At 42.3% G+C, this 16,604-nt stretch overlaps 1 long non-coding RNA gene across 1 annotated transcript in view; it reads right to left on the reverse strand.

The window, feature by feature from the left end:
* Positions 1–628: 628 nt before the first annotated feature.
* Positions 629–16,604, reverse strand: part of LOC135967987 (uncharacterized) — a 101,519-nt gene continuing 85,543 nt past the window's right edge. The window contains exon 5 of the long non-coding RNA XR_010582400.1: positions 629–1,078. This is a non-coding gene — a long non-coding RNA (uncharacterized lncRNA). The remainder of the gene's footprint in view (positions 1,079–16,604) is intronic.

Genomic DNA, 16,604 nt, shown 5'->3' on the forward strand with positions numbered 1-16,604 from the left:
CTCATGGGATTTTTTTCTTTTGAATTTTGACAGTTCCTTTGGGACAAAATACCAGGTAAAGACTGCTTTATTCTAGTGTGTGAGTAGGTATAATCTGTTAAACTAAGGGTGAAGGATAGATTAAAAATAACTTTTTCTAATGTAGATTCAAATAAAATATTAATCATAATGCAAACAGTTCATTTAGTCCAATAAGTCCTAGGTAATTTTTGTTATGCTGAGCTTGAGCTTTTGATTTTTTAATAGCCGTTTAATACCATGAAGTTCAGCTTTTTAAAAATGTACAGTTCAGTGGATTTTAGTATATTCACCAAATGCTGCATTAATCACCACAGTTTTATTTCAAAACATTTTTATCACCTCTAGAAGAAACCTCTACTCACTTTTCCCTTCCCTCAGCCCGTGGCAAGTACTAATTTACTTTCTGTCTCTATGTATTTGCCTATTCCGAATATAGCACATAAACAGAATCATAAAATACATGTCTTTTTGTGCCTGTCTTCTCTCACTTAGCACAATACTTTTAAGATTCATCTGTATTGTATAGCCTTTATCAATACTTCCATTGTATGGATGTGCCACTGAATTAGTTTCCCATGGCTGCTATGACAAATTACCACAAAATCGGTTGCTTAAAACAACACACATTTATTGTTTTACAGTTCTGGAGGTAGAAGTCTGAAATCAATTTCTCTTGGCTGAGATCAAGGGTCAGTACGGCCATACTTCATCTACAGACTCGGGGAGAGTCCATTTCTTCACCTTTTTCAGCTCCTGGTGACTGCTGGCATTCCTTGGCTTACGGCTCCTTCCTCTGTCCTCCAAGCCAGCATGTAGCATTTTGCTTCAGTTGTCACATTGCCTTCTGTTCTGTAGTCAAATCCTCCTCTACCTCCGTCATATGGGGACCCTTTGGATTACATTGGGTCCACCTGGATAATTCAGAATCTGCTCCCTATTTTAAGGTCCTTAAGGTAGCCAGGCATGGTGGCTCATGCCTGTAATCCCAGAACTTTGGGAGGCTGTGGCAGGGGGGTCGCTTGAGCCCAGGAATTCAAGACCAGACTGGGAAACATCTCTACAAGGGAAAAAAAAAAAAATAGCCAGGTGTGGTGGCATGCAACTGTAGTCCCAGCAACTTGGGAGGCCAAGGTGGAAGGATTGCTTGAGCCCAAGAGGTTGAGGCTGCAGTGAGCCAAGATGGTGCCACTACACTCCAGCCTTGGGTGGCAGAATAAGACCTTGCCTGAAAAAAAATTCTTAACGTGATCACATTTGCAGAGTGCTTTTGCCATATAAGATAAGAACCACAGGGATTAGGGCCACTGGAGGCCACTATTCAGTCTATCAGAACCACGGTTTGTTTATCCATCATCAATTAACGAGCATGTGGTTTGTCTACATTGTTGCTGTTATGAAAAAGGCTGCTCTAAACATTCATTTACAAGCTTTGTGTGGACAAGTGTCTTCAGTTATCTTGGGTGTATACCTAAGAGTAGAAATGTTGTGTCACATGGAAACTTTATGTTTAACTTTTTGAGGAATTGCCAAACTATTTATTTATTTATCTATTTAGACAGAGTCTAGCTCTGTTGCCCAGGCTGGAGTGCACTGGCGCAATCTCGGCTCACTGCAACCTCCGGCTCCGGGTTCATGCCATTCTCCTGCCTCAGCCTCCCGAGTAGCTGGGACTACAGGCACCCGCCACCACGCCCGGCTAATTTTTTGTATTTTTTAGTAGAGACAGGGTTTCACCATGTTGGCCAGGATAGTCTCGGTCTCTTGACCTCGTGATCCACCCACCTCGGCCTCCCAAAATGCTGGCTGCACCATTTTCCATTTCCACTATCAATGTAAGAGGGTTTCAATTTTTCCACATCCTTACCAACATTTGTTATTGTCTGTCTTTTTGATTATAGCTATTTCAGTGGACATGAAGTGATGTCTCGGTGTGGCTTTGATTTGCATTTCCCTGATGACTAACGATGTTGAGCATCTTTTCATTGGCTCATTTATCTGTCTTTCAAGAAATATCTATTCAGGTCCTCTGCCTATTCTAAAATTAGGTTATTTTGTTGAGTTGTAACAGTTCTTTCTATATTCTAGTTAGAAGTCCCTTATTAGATATAGCATCTTCAGATATTTTCTACTGTTTTGTACATTGTGTTTTCAATTTCTTCATGTTGTCCTTTGAAGCACAAAAGTTGTTAGTTTTAATGAAATTTACCTATCATTTGTGCTTTTGGCATCCTATCTAGTACCATGGTGACCTACTATGGTTCAGACCAATGGGAACCACCCCTTTTGACACATATAGCTGTGTGGGTTATCTTAGAAAAGCAGGGCTAGAACAGGCGTGGTGGGTTACGCCTGTAATCCCAGCACTTTGGGAGGCTAGGGCCGTCAGATCATGAGGTCGAGAGATCAAGACCATCCTGGCCAACATGGTAAAACCCCATCTCTACTAAAAATACAAAAACTTAGCTGGGTGTGGTGGCGTGCACCTGTAGTCCCAGCTTCTCAGGAGGCTGAGGCAGGATGATTGCTTGAACCTGGAAGGTGGAGGTTGCAGTGAGCCAAGATCGTGCCACTGCACTCCAACCTGGAGACAGAGCGAGACTCTGTCTCAAAAAAACAAACAAACAAACAAAAACATGGCTGGCCATCACCAGGGTCCCCTGCAGGTCCCCCAGGTCAGGCAGTTCTTTATTGCAGTACTTGGATGGCTTTTAACCTCAGAACTCTATAAAATCACAGAAAAATTACTTCAATATGACAGAACCCAAACTAGGAAATAAGATCTCTTTGCAGTTTATGTTACACACACACAGGTACTCTCTCAACCATAATTAGACACAGCAAACCATAAATAAGACACAGCGGGGCTCGCATGTCACCTTCCGTCTCTCTCATGAGGGAGCTGGAGGGCGCCTTCGTCAGTGTGGCTGGGCATGGTTTCTGGTTGGATCCTGTCCAGCCTGCTCCTCTGCCAGCTCCCTGACTTGGGAGCAGTCCTGTTCTGTACTGATCTCACCCAGCAAGTTGCTTCCTCCTTTTGAGCCTTTGTTGTCATGTGTATTAAAGTCTTGGCCTCCACTTACTCTCAATCTGTGTTCACTGAATCAACTGCCCAGGGCTGTTGCTAGTGTCACATAACCTGGGAATGGCTTTACAAACAAAACAACACCCGTTCCTGGGACCTGTGGTTCGTTTCTAGTCTCTGACCTGCATTCAGCTGCCTCTCCATTGCATCCCTGCTTTAGCCACAGGAAGGGTGCTTTCTATTCAGCATCTTTTTTCTTTAATTCAACAAAAACAAAAACTTCCAAATTGGATCTTCTCTTGTAGGGAAACGCAATGTCTGTCATTCCTGGGGGCACCCCAGTGGGCATCTCTGCAGCTCCTGTACCTCGCGGTGCTCACTCATTGTGGTATGTCTACTGTGCACAGGTGGGACGAGGACCCCACAGGGCCTAAGAGTCACGTAGTAGGTCTTCAGCAAAGGCTGACTGAATGAGTACAGGTTCATGATGGAAACTGAGATCCTTAGAAATGGAGTAACTCTCTCTAGTGGCAGAGGACGAACTAAGTGGCCTTTTCTAAGTGAGTACTCATCAACCTTTGGGGGAACAGATAGCCAGTTTCATTACAATTCACTTTGCAATTGATTGGAAATACTGAATTTATTATTCAGTTTACTGATGAAATGGAAGCAACAGTCCCCTGCAGCGTGTGTGTGTGCACGTGTGTGTGTGTATGTGTGCGCGCGTATGTGTGTATGTGTGTGTGTGTGTGTGTGTGTGTCTACGTTTGCTGAAGGAGGTGGCAATGTATTTAATGGTAACTTTCAGTATCCAGAGCAGACATTTTCTGCTATTGGTTTTGATTTTCTTTTATGTTACTAGATACATTCTTAACAGGATCTTAATGTAGTTAAGTCAGCTTATAACGGCTACGGGAGAAAATAGGCTGCTAGACAGCACATTATAATTCCCCTTCTGAGAAAGGAATTACAGCAAAAGCTGGACCCAGTTGTAAGAACATTAAACTTATAAAAGCAGGAAATTGCTTCATAGGGTGTACATGAATTAACATCCTCTTTGTACTGGTGGTTTTTCCATATAGTACATCACTCAGGCTCAACAACACACAAGTATGCTTTTGTAGCAGCGAAGATTGCATTGCAAAGCTGTATCATCTACTGAAAAAAAAAAAAAGAAAAGAACAGAAAAAGAAATACCCAAAATAGTTTGGGCTGGTCCAGGAACAAAGGACGCTTTAAAGATCGCCTTTCTCCTGAACTCCTACCCTGCCCTCTGCCCTTTCTTGTGGACTGATGGCCTCTCGTGAGTTGGCAGGACTTACCTATCTTGATCTTCTGGTCCCATGTACGACTCGTGTTCTTACACCCAGAGGATCAGAGTCAGCCTAGACAGCCCAACACCATGCAGACAACCATGTCACGGACACTTCAACTCAACTGCAGTGTCGATTTGTTTGCATAGAGGAGCCAGCACTGTAAACGCCAAGCAACATCGCTCTGTGCAGCACAGTCAACCGTCTTCGAACTCACCAGAAAGTACCTGCGAGACTTGCGGACTTTTGAGCATATTGCATTGATCATGTTGAAAGGTAGAGGCAAAAAGAACCTGTTCCTGCCGGTGTAGCAGTTTTTATTCTTTTGATTTTGAATAAGAGTAACATTTTTTGGCCAGCACTTTGAAAATGGCCCTCTCTGAAGAATGGTTCTCTGGCATACTTATAAATGGGCGGTAATATTTTTACTTTGGAATGACCTGCAAGGAGCTCCATCTTCCAGAACAGGTGGAAAGGGCATTGGCTCTGGAATCAGAAAAAACAGGTTTAGCTGCAGGCTCTTGACACAGGTGGCCATACTAATCTCCGTACTGTTCCAGTTTTAGTTCGTGTACTGCCAAGGCAAGCACAGCCATAGCCTTTTAATGTGTTTCCTGGCTTTACTAATAAATCCACAGAAATGGGGAAGATTGAAAAGATTTAATATTTTTAAAATGCAGATCTGATTCTGTCACTGTCACCCCCACCCTGATTTCCTCAGTGGCGTCCCACTGCACTTGGAATAAATTCACACTCTTTGCCATGGCCTAACGGCCCTGCGCAACCTGGCACTTTCTACTCTCAGACCTCACTTGATACCTCCTTTCCCTGGCCCCCAGCTCCAGTTATAGTCTCTCTCTTTCCTAGAACACCCCAGGCTTGCTCTGCCTCGGGGCCATTGCACTTGTGATTCCCTTTGCTCGGAACTCTCTTTCCCTAGAGCTTCAGCTCTTCATTTGCCTGCCTCTCACCCTTCAGATATCAGCTCAGCTGGGTGCAGTGGCTCACACTGGAATCCCAGTGTCCCTGTGTGTTGGGAGGCCAAGGCAAGAGGATTGCTTGAGACCAGGAGTTTGAGACCAGCCTGGACAACATAAGGAGCACCCCCCTCACTACAAAATTATCTGGGTATGGTGGCGTGCACCTGTGGTCCTAGCTTCTTGGGAGGCTGAGATAGGAGGATCACTTGAGCCTGGGAGGTCGAGGCAGCAGTGAGCCACTGCACACCAGCCAGGGTGACAGAGCAAGACTCTCAGAAAAACAAACAAACAAACCAAAAAAACCAATCCCATTCCCTCACCAAAATTCAAATATCTAGCTCACATGAAAGTAGCACCTTTTCAGAGGTGATACTTTTTTTTTTTTTTAAGTCAACTTTTATTTTAGGTTCAGGGCATACATGTGCAGGTTTGTTACCTGTGTATATTGCATGATGCTGATGTTTGGGGTTCATAATTGACTCTATCCCCCAAGTAGTGAGCATAGTCCCCAATAATTAGTTTTACAACCACTGTCCTTCTTCTCCCTCCCCCTGTATTAGTCCCCAGTGTCAATTGTTGCCATCTTTCTGTCTGTGAGTACCCAATACTTAGCTCCTACTCATAAGTGAGAATATGTGGTATTTGTTTTTTTGCTCCTGCATTGATAATGGCCTCCAGCTGCATCCATGTTGCTGCAAAGGACATGAATTCATTCTTTTGATGGCTGCATAGTATTCCCTGGTGTATATGTACTTCATTTTCGTCATCCAGTCCACCGCTGATGGGCACCCAGGTTGATTCCGTGTCTTCGCTATTGTGAATAGTGCAGCAATGAACATAACAAGCGCATGTGTCTTTTTGGTAGAACAATTTATTTATTTTTGGATATATACCCAGTCATGGGCTTGGTCTAAGTTCCTTGAGAAATCTCTACACTGCTTTACACATTGGCTGAAGTAATTCATGTTCCCAGCAACAGTGTATTAGCATTCTCTTTTCTCCACAGCCTTACCAGCAGCTGTTGTTTTTTGACTTTTTAGTAATAGCCATTCTGACTGGTATGAGATGGTGTCTCTTTGTGGTTTTGATTTGCGTTTCTCAGAAGTCATTGTTGACCACCCTATTTAATGTGGGCCCACACCCCCAGTTGCAGTCACTCTCTACCATATTTTCCTTTTATTTACATCTTATCTCTTGTTACAATCAGAAGTTCTCTGAGCTATTTGTTTACATATTTGTTTTCTGTTTCCCTCCCCAAGAAGTAAACTCAGTGAGGCCAGGCATCTTGCCTGTCTTGCTTTCATGTCTTCAGTGCCTTGGGAAGTCTTGACATGTGGTCAGTGTTCAACAAATATTAGTTGAAAAATTAAATAGGAGGTGATATCAGGAAGATGGTGGAGTAGGCAATACTAGCCTTTGTCCTCCAACAAGAATTAGAGAGCTATCCTTGAACAAAAATAGCACCAGCAGGGCTCAAGAGTCCAATTAAAAACCTGCAGCAACATAGTGGAGCAAAAAATGGAGAATAACCACACAGAAAAGATTGCTGGGGAGATCAATATGCTGGAGACAGCTGGAGATTACGAGGGACAAAGAAGAAGGGCAGGGGCTATGGGTATCAGCTCCCCCGTGGGTGCCACTGTGGTCTCATGCTTTGTGCTCTGTGGAGGACACTGACAGCTTTCGCCACTGCGAACCTCAACAGCCCCTGCAGCAGCTGTGAATACCCTAAAGTTTTCCCAGCAGAGGGAAAGTGCTTGTTGCATAGATCCCAGCAGCCTGCTTTGAAGAGGACACCGACAGCTTTTGCCACTGAAGTAGCCCAACAGCCGTTGGTACAGTGGACCACCCCCTACTCCAAAAGAGGAAAAGAAACTGGTGTTGGACCATCCCCCCAAAGAAACTGGTGTTGCACCCTCCTGAACTGGGGCTGCTCCCCCACCAAACCCGATGCATGCCCTGGGTCCCACCCAGAGTTTTGGGCGCTTTATGTGTTCCTGTGCTTCAGACAACAGAACTGCTGTCATAGTGGGCTATAGACTGCATTCCAGACCCTGGAGCTCCTGTAGCCCATGCCCCGGACCCTGGCTCCCCAGCTGCTGTACTAACACCCACTCCTGGCACACCATCGCCAGCACTGCAGTGGAGAGGGAGGGCGGTGCCTGCATCCCAGGCACCAGGGCTGCTGCTGTCTCAAACCCAGGGGTCATGGGTCTTCCACAAGTACCTGAATTCCCAACGCCTGCTCTGTGGCTACCTCGCGGTTGCTGCACACCAGACAGTAGTGCCACTGCCACCATGAACACGCCTGAGAGCTGGATCTGGCTTCAAGAGGGATCTGTTACAACTTCACCTGTGGGAGAAGAAGAGATCAGGAAGACTCCAGCATCCTTCACCACCCCATAAGCCCTTGCTGTCTTTGTAGACCCTTGCAGCCTTGGCCACTGAGGACCCCCGCCTCTGTGCAGTTCTGTCAGCTGAGGCGAACATTAGTGAAGATTATAGGGAAGGTCCTGGCCAAAGGGATCTCCTGGCACAATAAAAGGCAATAGTTAGTTCTTGCCTATCAATAATTACTTTAAATGTGAAAGGATTAAATTCTCTAATCAGTAGACATAGGATTTAAAAAATAGGATCCAACAATATGCTGTCTACAAGAGTTTCATCTTAGCTTTAAGGATAGAAATAGGCTGAAAAAGATCTTCTCTGCAACTGGAAAGCAAGAGAGGGAAGAGGTAGTTATATCAGACAAAACAGACTTTTAGTCAATAACTGTAAGAGGAGACAAAAATGTCAATATGTAATGACAAAAGGTCAATTTATAAAGAAGACATAATAATTATAAACATATATACACCCAACACTGGAGCACCTAAATATATAAAGTGAATATTAAGAGATCTGCAGGGAGAAATGGAGAGCAATGAAATAATGGTAGATGACTTTAATACACCACTTTCAACAGTGGATAGATCATCTAGGCAGAATACTAATAAGGACACATTGGACTTGAACTACGCTTTAGACCAGGGGTGTCCAATCTTTTGGCTTTCCTGGGCCACATTGGAAAAAGAAGAATTGTGTTGGGCCACACATAAAATACACTAACACTAATGATAACTGATGAGTTAAAAAAAAAAATCACACAAAAAAATCTCATAATGTTTTAAGAAAGTTTGTGAATTTCTGTTGGGCCACATTCAGAGCCGTCCTGGGCTACATGTGGCCTGCAGGCTGTGGGTTGGACAAGCTTGCTTTAGAACAAATGTACTTAACAGATACATGTAGAACATGCCATTCAAAAACAGCAGAATACCCATTCTTCTCAAGCTCGCATGGAATTTTCCTAGTATAGATCATATGTTTTATCAAATATCTTTTCTGACCACAATGCTATAAAACTAAAAATCAACAACAGGAAGAAAATTTGAAAATTCACAAATACATGGAAAGTAAAAACACTTCTGAATAACCAATGGGTCAAAGAAGAAATCAAAAGGGAAATTAAAAAAAATTTTTGAAATAAATAAAAATGAAAATACAACACACCAAAACATATGAAATACAGCAAAACAGTTCTACAAAGGAAGTTTATAGTGACAAATGCCTACGTTACAAAAAAAGAAAAACCTCAAACAAACAATTTAACTTTACGTTTCAAGAAACTAGAAATAGAAGAGAAAAAGAAGCCCGAAGTCAGCAGAAGGAAGGAAATAATAAAGACCTGAATACAAATACATGAAATAGAGGCTAGAAAAACAATAAAAAAGATCAAGGAAACCAAGGGTGGGGCTTTTGAAAAGATGAAATTGACAAAACTTTAGCTAGACTAAGAAAGAAAGAGAAGACTCAAATAAATAAAATCAGAAATGGAAAAGGCGACATTACAACTGGCACCACAGAAATACAGAAGATTATAAGAGACTACTCTGAGCAATTATATGCCAACAAATTTGATAACCTAGAAGAAATGGATAGATTTCTTCAGGTATATTTCTATATGTACCCACATAGGTACATATAACATACAGAAATCTGAAGAAATAAAAAATCTGAACAGACCAATAACAAGTGATGAGATCAACTAGTAATAGACAGTAATAAAAAGACTCCATCAAAAAACTGTTAAACTAGTAAACAAATTCAGTAAAGTTGCAGGATACAAAAATCAACATATAAAAATCAGTGGTGTTTCTGTACACTAACAAGAAAGTATCCAACAAGGAAATTAAGAAAACAATCCCATTCATGATAACATTAAAACGAGTAAAATAATTAGGAGTAAATTTAATGAAAGAGGCAAAAGATCTGTACACTGAGAACTATAAAACATTGATGAAGGAAATTGAAGAAGATACAAATAAATGGAAAGATATCATGTTCATGGATTGAAATAATTAATATTGTTAAAATGGCCATACTACTGAAAGCTATCTACAGATTCAATGCAATTTCCATCAAAATTCCAATGACATTTTTCATAGGAATAGAAAAAAAATTCTTAAATTGATACAGAACCACAAAAAATCCCAAATAACCAAAACAAATTTGACAAAAAGAACAAAACTAGATTTTAAATTATATTATGAAGCTATAGTAATCAAGACAATATGCTACTGCTACACCCCCCAAAAAACCTCAGACATATAGACCAGTAGAACAGAGAGCCCAGAAACAAACCCATAAATATGCAGTAAAGTAATTATCAATAAAGGCACAAAGAATACACAATGAGGAGAGGATAATCTCTTCCATAAATTTTGGTGCTGGGAAAATGGAATATCCACATTCAAAAAGAATGAAATCAAACCTTTTTTTTTTTTTTTTTTTTTTTTTTTTTTGGAGACAGTCTCTCTCTGTCGCCAGGCTAGAGTGCAGTGGCACCTCTGCCTGGTGGGTTCAAGCGTTTCTCCTGCCTCAGCCTCCCGAGTTGCTGGAGCTACAGGCATGTACCACCACGCCCAGCTAATTTTTGTATTTTTAGTAGAAATGGGGTTTCACCATGTTGGCCAGGATGGTCTTGATCTCGTGACCTTGTGATCCGCCTGCCTCGGCCTCCCAAAGTGCTGGGATTACAGGTGTGAGCCGCTGAGCCCAGGCAAGCCCTTATCTTATACCACACCCAAAAATCAACTCAAAATGGAATAAGGATTTGAAGGTAAGAACTGAAACTGTAAAACTCCGGGAAGAAAACATATGGGAACAGTTCCTTGACAATAGTCTCAGTAATGAATTTTTTTGATTTGACACCAAAAGCGCAGGCAACAAAAGCAAAACTAAACAGATAGAACTACATTAAACTAAACAGATAGAACTACATTAAACTAAACAGAGAGAACTACATTAAACTACGAAGTCACAAAGGGCATATAAAGCACAGCAAAGGAAGCAATCAACAAAATGAAAAGCAGCCTATAGAATGGGAAAAATATTTGCAAACCATGTTTCCAATAAGGAATTAATATCTTAAGATCCATGAAGACTCATACAACTCAGCAGTAACAAAAGCCAGATCACCCAATAAAAAAATGTGCAAAGGACCCAAGTAGACATTTTTCCAAAGAAGACATATAAATAGCAAAGAGGTATATGTAAAGATGTCATTAATCATCAGGGAAATAGAAATCAAAACCACAACGACATGTCACTTCATACCTGTAGGGTGGCTATTACAAAAACGTTAAAAGTTAAGTGTTGGTGAGGACGTGGAAGAAAACGATCACTTATACACTGTTGGTGGGAACGTAAATTGGTGCAGCCATTATGAAAAACAGCATGGAGATATTGCAGAAACTTAAAAATAGAGCTACCCTGGCCAGGCGCTGTGGCTCACGCCTGTAATCCCAGCACTTTGGGAGGCCGGGGCAGGTGGATCAAAAGGTCACGAGTTCGAGGCCAGCCTGGCCAACATGGTGAAACCTCGTCTCTACTGAAAATACAAAAATTAGCTGGGTGTGGTAGTGGGTGCCTGTAATCCCAGCTACTCGGGAGGCTGAGGCAGGAGAATCGCTTGAACCCGGGAGGTGGAGGTTGCAGTGAGCTGAGATCATGCCACTGCACACCAGCCTGGGCAACAAGAGCAAGACTCCATTAAAAAAAAAAAAAAAAAAAAGAACTACTCTGTGATCCAACAATCTCAAGTCTGAGTATATATCCAAAGGAAATGAAATTACTATCTTGAAGAAATATCTGCACCCTCGTGTTCATCTCAGCATTATTCACAGAGGCCAAGATTTGGAAACAACATAAATATTAGTGGATGAATGGATAAAGAAAATGTAGTATGTGTGTGTGTATGTGTGTGTGTATATATGTATTTCATTTTATATATACACATACATTGTATATAAAATGAAATATTGTTCAGCCAACAAAAAGCTACCCTGACATTTGTGACAACATGAGGATGTTATGTTAAGTGAAATAAGTCAGACCCAGAAGACAAATATTGCAGGATTTCACTTACATGTGAAGTTTAGAAAAAAAAAAATTGAACTCATGGTAACAGAGACTAGAATGGTGGTTGCCGGGGCTGGGTGGTTACCAGGTAGGGTAGGGATAAAGGGTACAAACTTTGTGTCCTAAGAGGAATCAGCTCTGGATACCTGAACCACAGCACAATGACTATAGCTAACAACAGTGTATTGTACACTTGAAATTCTCTCAGGGAGTAACCTTGTGTTACCAGGCACACACAAAAAGGACACTATGTGAAGTGATGGATTTATTTTATTTTAGTTTATTTATTTTTTATTTTTTTTCTGAGACAGAGTTTTGCTCATGTTACCCAGGCTAGAGTGCAACGATGGCATGATCTCGGCTCACTGCAACTTCCGCCTCCCAGGTTCAAGCGATTCTGCTGCCTCAGTCTTCTGAGTAGCTGAGATGACAGGCGCCAGCCACCACGCCTAGCTAATTTTTGCGTTTTTAGTAGAGATAGGGTTTCACAATGTTGCTCAGGCTGGTCTGGAACTCCCGACCTCAAGTGATCCACCTGCCTCTGCTCCCAAAGTGCTGGGATTACAGGTGTGAGCCACCACACTCAGCCAGAAATGATGGATTTGACTGTGGCCATCATCTTACCATGTATACATATATCAGAACATCACATTGTACGCCGTAAATACACACAATGTTTCTCAATCATAATTCAATAAAGCTGGCAAAAAAGAATCAATTCAATTCTATCATCTCTCTTCTTTTTAAAATTTTCACTGACTCTCCTGCCCTCGTACACACATTTGTACAACTAGACACTTCCTAGCACATGTAGATACGTTTCTTAAGACTCTCATTCAATCCTCACTCATTGATTTACTACGTTATTCATTCATCCATTCACAAACCTATCTGCCTACTTCTTTCTTCTATGGGCTCCTTGAGGACAGAGTGAATGCGTTTTATCTTTGTGTTCCAAGCACATAGTGGGGATGTAATACATCTTTCTTTAATGAATGAATGAATGAATGAATGAATGTTTTCTCCAGAGAGCAGAAGTGAGCAGAGAGTTGGCAAGTGAATTGGGAGGAGAGAAAAATATTTTTAAAATATTTAAAAAATCTAATATGATGTTCTGTGGCATTACATGTGCTTCCTTGTATAATTACTGATTTGATCCTCACAAAATCCCACAAATGGGAGCAGATAATACTATTTCCCTCCAGAAATGAAGGGCCAGAGGCCTCGTGAGTTTGAGTCTGGACTGACAAAGTTAGCAGGTAGTGAATCTAAGACAAAAGCCAGGTTATTGGATTCCAAGGGCAGTGCCTTTTGCATCCATCTACGGTGTGTGTGTTTCTGATACAACGAAATGAGATGGATGTTCTCTTTTTTTTTTTTTTTTTGAGACAGAGTTTCACTCTTGTTGCCCAGGCTGGAGTACAATGGCGTGGTCTCAGCTCACTGCAACCTCCGCCTCCCAGGTTTAAGAGATTCTCCTGCCTCAGCCTCCCAAGTAGCTGGGATTACAGGCACCTGCCACCACACTGGCTAATTTTTGTATTTTTAGTAGAGACGGGGTTTTGCCACGTTGGCCAGGCTGGTCTCGAACTCCTGACCTCAGGTGATCCACTCACCTTGGCCTCCCAGAGTGCTGGGATTGAGGGTGTGAGCCACTGCGCCCGGCAGAGATGCATGTTTTTTTTGTGGCTGATGCACATTTGAAGGCGAATCCACAGAGGACAGCTGACATTGCTTTAGGCAAGTGCAGCATCACTGGAATAACAGCGTCACTGCAAAAGGGCTGGGGGGAAGACCCACTTAGGTGTACAAAGACATGGGATTTTTGGCTCATTTGTTTTGAATCAAGATTCTCAGCCAGGCGCGGTGACTCACGCCTGTAATCCCAGCACTTTGGGAGGCTGAGGTGGGCGGATCATGAGGTCAGGAGTTCAAGACCAGCCTGGCTAACATGGTGAAACCTCATCTCTACTAAAAACACAAAAATTAGCCAGGTGCGGTGGCGAATGCCTTTAATCCCAGCTACTCAGGAGGCTGAGGCAGGAGAATTGCTTGAACCCAGGAGGTGTGTTGCAGTGAGCTGAGATTGTGCCACTGCACCCCAGCCTGGGCAACAAGAGCAAAACTCCGTCTCAAAAAAAAAAAAAAAAGAATCTCAATTTCATTCCTTGACTAAAACAGGAGCTGAGAAACAAATGAAGCATGGGTCAGGATTGGGGGTAGTGTAGGGAAAAGAGTGGCAAGAGTGGGGCATGGTGGGCTAAATGAAGCCAGCAACCTTGAGGACTAGAGAAAGCTGGGTGCTACTTAAAGGGACAATGAAACTTTGGTGGCAGGAAAGTGGCCAGAGTGCCTTGTGCCAAGGTGAAGGATAAAGTGAATGCCCCAAGGCAGGCACTGGGAGCCGGTGTGCCAATACCAGACATTCTCCACATCCACAGCAGTGTCCTGATCTCGGGAAGCCTCTGCAGGGAGCCCTCAAAGCATGGCTGTATGTGTTTCCTATGGGCTCTTTTACTCTCTCTGTACCTCAAGCTTTGTCTTTGAACAAGCTGGACTATTGTCTACACTGGATCCTGAGAGCAAAATGCCGTGAAGTTGCAACTTCATTCTTTTCTTCCTTCATCCTTCGGGCAGGGCGCTCTCGCTGTGTCTTTGTGTCCTCTCTGGGTGGTGGAGGCACGGGGATGAGGACCGGCCAAGGAGTCTCCCTGGAGCCCTTGAGGGAGCTTGGAACATAGACAAGTTCCCCTGGCTGTTCGAGGCCATTTCACCTTCGCCAGCGGTTCGTCCCTGGGGGCTCGGCAGCAACCTTGCTCCGTGTTGGTTGCCTATTCCGAGCACTGGCCGCTGCTGTGGCTGGTAAAGGCGTTTTTGGAAGTCCATATTACACCCACCAGCTTCACCTGTCCCTAAAATTTTGAGCCCTAAAATTTTCCTCACTTCTTCAAACAACCCCCAAATGTTGCTGCTTTTCGTAATCGGGGATTTTTCCTAACTCTCCCTCTCCTTCTTTCTTTTGCAGCACAAAATGCCCATGGGAATCACACCCCTGACATCCGTCACCACCCTTTCAACAGTGGCCCTCAAACCTGTCTGGAAAACGATGACATCTGAACTATATCATTTATAAATCATTTATGTAATACCAAAGTGCTGGGATTACAGGCGTGAGTGGGGGCAATTTTAAATTAAGAAAATTCTATCAATGAACGTAGTCCCCCCTCCCCAAATGGAGATGGAGGAATGATGAAATCCTGACAATGGAGCCCCTCGGGCTGCTGTTGGGAGGAGGCAATATCTTAAGGAAGAAGTAGAAAGAGAGTGAGAATAACATGGATTGAGCACCTGCTATTGGCCAAGGCTGGGGCCTTACAGTTTTCACCCAGGAGTCATTGCAGGTGGGCCCAGAGGACTGCAGAGAGTCAGAAATGGAACCTCCATTTCTAACTAATAGGAACCTCCATTTTTATGCTCTAGAGGAGAGCTGAGAAGAAGCTGGAAAATATTGTAAGAGCTAACACTTATAATACTGCTTCTGTTACACCAAGCACTGTTTTAGGTGCTTACATATATTAATTTGTGGAATCCTTGCAACACCGTGCCAGTAGGTGTATTTGAATTATCTCCATTTTACAGACAGGAAAACTGAGGCACAAAGAGTTAGTTGCCCAAGGTTACCTAGTAAAGGTGGGATTTACACAAATTATGCTTTTTCACTGCTGCCTTACACCATCTTGCTGAGAACTTCTCCACATACCACCAGTATGCTGGTTCATTAAGTCGTGTGTTTGTGTGTGTGAGGGTATGAGTGTGTGTGTGCATATGAGTGTGTGAGCCAGGGGTGAGCTCTAAGTGCCGGTGGTGCTGAGACTGTTTTGCTCACTTCTTTGTCCTCAGCACCTAGCACAGTGCTCAGGAAATGTTTGTGGAATCGATGCAGGAATAAATACACTTAGATTTTTCTAAGTACAGGCTCCTGTAGCTCCTTTGTTAGGAGTTATTTTGTGGCTGTCATTATGGCCCAATTTTCTTTTTGCATTTGGGTGAAAAATGATTTTGGCATTTAAACAGCATGACTTCATTATTGATTTAAAAAAAAAAAATCTGTCCCTACTATCAAATTCCCCTCTTGGCATTTTGTTACTCTGGATATATTTAGAAGCATCTTTGTAGTGTTCTCCTTCTTTCTTTTGTATCTAGGATGCATTTTAACAAGGAGTATTCTATGTATGCAAAATTGTTGTCTTTTTATTTTTGTTTATCTCCTGCACTCCATAATCAAGGTTAAGAGTATGCCATTTTGATAACAAAGAACTTTCTTACTATCTTTTCGATTGACTGAATAGGCAAAGGAAACACCATAATTGTGTGAAATGGTCTGATTTAGAAACCAATTATAAGGAATGTAATTATCTACTAATGAAATATGCATGTAAGTCCTTGCTTTGCTGCTTCTAATGTCACTGTAGACAAATGTGTAGCCAGGAGAAAATTCACATAAAGTAAATTGAAAATCACCCATTTCTAGATTATGACTAAAAATCTCATGACACCTAACAACTCAGAATCAAAAAGAATACCTGTTTTTCACCTGCAAGTGTCTCACTGTGTGTATGTGTGTGTATGTGTATGTAATATGTATGTTTACATGTGTGTGCAAGTATGTGTTTGTGTGTATATGCGATATGTATATGTTTACATGTGTATTTGCATGTGACATGTATTGTGTACATGTATGTATATGTATGTGTATGTGTGGGTGGGTGAATGTGTATGTGTATGTATGTGTATGTGCGTATGTGAGTT

Source organism: Macaca fascicularis, chromosome 17 (genome assembly GCF_037993035.2).
Source record: "Macaca fascicularis isolate 582-1 chromosome 17, T2T-MFA8v1.1".
Classification (NCBI taxonomy): Eukaryota; Metazoa; Chordata; class Mammalia; order Primates; family Cercopithecidae; genus Macaca; species Macaca fascicularis.